The sequence below is a fragment of the Pseudochaenichthys georgianus genome, chromosome 2 (genome assembly GCF_902827115.2).
Source record: "Pseudochaenichthys georgianus chromosome 2, fPseGeo1.2, whole genome shotgun sequence".
In the NCBI taxonomy this organism is placed as follows: domain Eukaryota; kingdom Metazoa; phylum Chordata; class Actinopteri; order Perciformes; family Channichthyidae; genus Pseudochaenichthys; species Pseudochaenichthys georgianus.
Window position 1 is genome coordinate 10,936,320 of NC_047504.1, and position 5,000 is coordinate 10,941,319.

A 5,000-nucleotide genomic window follows, 5' to 3' on the forward strand; every position below is an offset into this window, starting at 1 on the left:
AACAATGAAGAACATACGCAGCATAATAACGTTGTTGTTGTACTCGGAGAAAAACATTTAGAAAACAGACTAATGATTTGCAGCTGCTTGCCCAGAAGCCTCTTAACTTGTTTTGGCACCTACCGTATTTACAATGTTGTTTTTAAACTATCTTTGAATTGCCTTAAAATTAACATACCTTGCACCAAAGCTGACATCACTAAGAAGCTAGCATGCACATCACCAGTTCCCCCTGATGCTAAATATTAAGCTGCAGCTTCTCACCCAAACATGAAATAATGAGCCTCTATGAAGCCCTGTTGCCACCAGGCTGGCTGCACGAACTGGCCAAACGTTTGGGAACGCCGTACTTCCTGTCCCCGATGACCTCCCTGCTGGGAGCCTCTGATTCGCCGCAGGGGCATCGTGGCAGCTGCACTGACCAATCACAGCCAGTGGAACGGCAGCCCGATCAAAGCGAGGACGTCCGGAGGCTCGGGGGCGACGTTAGGAGGCGGGCCGTCTGTCCGCAGCTCGTACGTGACCTCGCTTTACTTCGCTCTGAGCAGCCTCACCAGCGTGGGCTTCGGGAACGTTTCAGCCAACACCGACTCTGAGAAGATCTTCTCCATCTGCACCATGCTGATTGGAGGTGGGGTTCAAATACCATTGACATATCTCCACTGTAGCTATGACAATAAATGCCTCGAATTGAATTAGAAAGTGACATAACTGAACTACAGTAGTAGTATTATACCGAGCGTTTCCGTCTCTCTGCAGCATTAATGCACGCCGTGGTGTTTGGAAACGTGACGGCCATCATTCAGAGGATGTACTCCCGCCGCTCGCTCTACCACACGCGCACCAAAGACCTGAAGGACTTCATCCGGACGCACCGGCTGCCCAAAACCCTCGAGCAACGCATGATGGAGTGCTTCCAGACGACCTGGTCGGTTAACAACGGCATCGACGTCAGCGAGGTACGAGACACTCACTGGAGAAAGAATAACTGATAGGAGACGCCACAGGTGGAAATAATTAGCATATATCTCCATGAAGCTAACCTAGTTAATTACTTACATCAAGGCACACATTTGTTATTTCAAGTGTGCTAAAATGTTATGTCGAGATAATGCTTTTTAACGAGATAACACGATGGGGGACAAACGCTACTACTTAAAGCAGGGGTCTCAAACTCAAGGCCCGGGGGCCAAATCCGGCCCGCGACTTCATTTTATGTGGCCCGCAAGAGCTTGAAAATAATATAATACGTTTATAATATGCCCATAAACTACATCTCCCACAATGCATCTCGTTTTGTGACATGCGCACTGAAGAGACTTGCAATTATTTGCCCTGGACTTCTGCTTTCAGACGTAGTTAATTACTAAGTTTTTCCTGTCTGATAATAATCCAATCAGAGGCAATAATGTAATATAATACATTATTTTATATATATATTATATATTTATATAGTTACAACCGGCCCTTTGAGTGCAACCTTTATGCGAATGTGGGCCCGCGATGAAATTGAGTTTGACACCCCTGACTTAAAGGTACAAAACGTTCAACTTTCCCATACATCACTTTGCTTTTCTTCTCTGTTGCACACTAAATAGTTACACAATTTACAAAAAACACATCCTGAGGATTAAGCAACTTAGAAAAGTTCTTTGTGTGGCTGCAGATAGTAATTTCTCCTCCTCCCCCCCCCCAGCTACTGAAGGACTTCCCGACGAGCTGCGTGCGGACATCGCCATGCATCTGAACAGCGAGCTGCTGCAGCTGCCGCCTCGAGTCGGCCAGCAGGGGTGTCTGCGCTCGCTCTCCCTCATCATCAGACCTCCTTCTGCGCCCCCGGAGAGTTCCTGATCCGCCAGGGAGACGCTCTGCAGGCCATCTACTTCGTCTGCTCCGGGTCCATGGAGGTGCTGAAGGACAACACGGTGCTCGCCATACTGGGTAGAGACACGTTGATTTCTGTGAACAGAACGGAGTCGCATAGTCTGATTTAAAGGTCGCCTATTATGCAGAATCCACTTCTTCGTGTCTCTTCTACATCAACATGTGTCCCCTCTTCTTCATTCCTTCTACATCAACACGTGTCCCCTCTTCTTCATGTCTTTCTACATCAACATTTGTCCCCTCTTCTCCATGTCTCTTCCACATCAACATGTGTCCCCTCTTCTTCATATCTCTTCTACATCAACATGTGTCCCCTCTTCTCCATGTCTCTTCTACATCAACATGTGTCCCCTCTTCTCCGTGTCTCTTCTACATCACGTGTCCCCTCTTCTTCATGTCTCTTCTACATCAACATGTGTCCCCTCTTCTTCATGTCTCTTCTACATCAACATGTGTCCCCTCTTCTCCATGTCTCTTCTACATCAACATGTGTCCCCTTCTTCATGTCTCTTCTACATCAACATGTGTCCCCTCTCTTCATGTCTCTTCTACATCAACATGTGTCCCCTCTTCTCCATGTCTCTTCTACATCAAATGTGTCCCCTCTTCTTCATGTCTCATTATAACATCAACATGTGTCCCCTCTACTGCTTAATGGTCTACTTCTACATCAACACGTGTTCCATCTTCTCCATGTCCGCTTCTGCCACGTCAACCGTGTCCCGCTCGTCTTCATGATCCTTGCGTATACATCAAGGCGCTGGTCCCCTCTTCTCCATGTCTCTCCTACATCAACATGTGTCCCCTCTTCATTCCTATGTCTCTTCTACATCAACCGTGTCCCCTCTTCTTCACGTCTCTTCTATCATCAACATGTGTCCCCCTCTTTCTCATGTCTCTTCTACATCAACATGTGTCCCGTCTCTTCTACATCAACATGTGTCCCCTCTTCTCCAATGTCTCTCTACATCAACATGTGTCCCCTCTTCGTCATGTCTCTTCTACATCAACATGTGTACCCCTCTTTCTTCATGTCTCTTCTACATCAACATGTGTCCCCATCTTCTTCATGTCTCTTCTACATCAACAGTGTCCCCTCTGTGGAAAGAGACTCTGAAAGGTTTCAGGAACAAAAGATTTTCTCTCTTTTTGATCCATTTCTATAAAACCATGTCTGAAAGATGAGCTGATCAGATTTTGGCCACGTGATGATGTCATAACGATGGTGGGGGGTGCAAGGGGGGTCTTGTGTAGCCATTGCCAATCAGCAACCAGGGTAACCCCCCCCCCCCCCCTTATCACCTGAATCTCCTCTAGAGCTCCATTGGGTTCTTGTAACCAAATGTTCTCTCAGAGGCGTGGGGGAGGGGCTCCTTGTTTTCAATCTGAATAACAGACAGGAATCAGCACTTTGGAAGCAGGGCTGAAAACAAGAGGATTATGGGGTAATGCTGGCATGAATCTGTGTGGTGTTTCAGCTAATCAGAGACAGGCTCTGTAGATATCTGAGACCTGTAAATATATTCATGAAAAACAGTATAACAGTCTTGATTAAATATCCATTCATGGGGTCACGAATAGAATCATCAGTGATAATATAAATGGCACATGTTGGGATAATTAGATATCTAACAGCATTGAGGTTCAGCACCATGGACAGCACCCATTACGAAACCTATGAAAGGGTATTTCACACTAACCCTTTACAGAACCTGCTTTGAACCAGGTCAGATAGCAAGGTAAGCACATCCGTTGTGAGGTTGAGTGTTTGTCTGAGTGAGTTTCTCAGTCTTGGACTCCAAAGCCTAAGAAGCCCTCCTAGACTCCGGCAGCAAAGTGACTCAGAAACGCAGCGTCTTTTTTCCAGCATAAAGAAGATTATGTAAAAACTAATCTGCATCACAGAGAGTCCCAAAAGTAAGTACTGCCGACTAGAAAAACATCAGGAGAATTTCCCGCTGTTTTGCCTCAGCTGAAATACAATTACTTGTGTCACATCTGTGATGCCGAAAGAGAATTTAGAGACTCGGGTAATAGACTCTAAAATTGAGTTTGTGGCTATAACTCCCAAAATATGCCGGAGCAATACATTAAAGGGCTTTGTAAGTAAACAAAAAGACACTATATTTTAGAAAACTTGTTTATTTTCGGTCTATTTTAGAACCTAGGTGCAGCATTTTGAGCGGAAGATGAGAAACAGCTTTTATTTCTGTGGAAGTTATTAAACATCCAGTGTTTAATATCCAGCCAGCTTTTTATGAAGAGGGAACACGCTGAAGGAGCGAAGCCGAGAGCTGCCATTATGAGAACAGATGTAATTATCCCCATATTACATCGGCCCTGTGGGCAGAGCGGATGCTCCCCATGCAGTGAGAATGAAGCGTGGCCCAGGCAGACTGATGGACATTTGGGGAGCGGTGAGAAGCACAACAGGAAATCCATATACAGCATTATTCCTAACACAACATTGACAAATAATCTCCTTATAAAGTAATCATGGCTAATGTAAAGGGGCCCTACTTCGCTTCTTTGGGGGGTTTTCCCTTTCCTGTTTTTCTGTGTAGGTTTATCAGATAATCCACTATTCCTGCATGCAGTTGGGTGCTGGGTTAACCACGAAAACCAACATTTGTGGTGCCATCCCTTATACTACACATAATTGGGGCGGTTGTGGCTCAGTGGATAGACTGCTGGACTTCGAATCAGGGCAAGTTCGAGTCCCACTGCAGTCAGCATGTCGTTGTGTCCCTGGGCGAGACACTTCACCCCAAATTCCTCCTGTGGGGCTTGCCCACAGTACTGAATGTATGTTAGTCGCTTTGGATTAAAGCGTCTAACAAATGATATGTAGTAATAATAATAATTATTATTTGATCTATTAATACAGAAAAGGGAAATTGCAGCTTTAGCACAACATATAAAGTTATATTGTTTGAGGCTTTTAATGATAAAATGTGACTATATTGACACATCAATCCATCCAAAATCAGGCCATAAGTAGACCCATGATATCATTCTACAAAAACAAGCAATATGTCATTAATAGTTTGACATGAAAACTAGGGATGTAGGGATGGTCCGATATTAGGAATTATGACGTCATCCCGATAAACCCG

The 5,000-nt window shown here is 45.0% G+C and overlaps 1 pseudogene; it reads left to right on the forward strand.

Moving 5' to 3' along the window:
* Nucleotides 1-278: 278 nt before the first annotated feature.
* LOC117456224 (voltage-gated delayed rectifier potassium channel KCNH8-like) overlaps nt 279-5,000 on the forward strand; it is a 24,653-nt pseudogene continuing 19,931 nt past the window's right edge.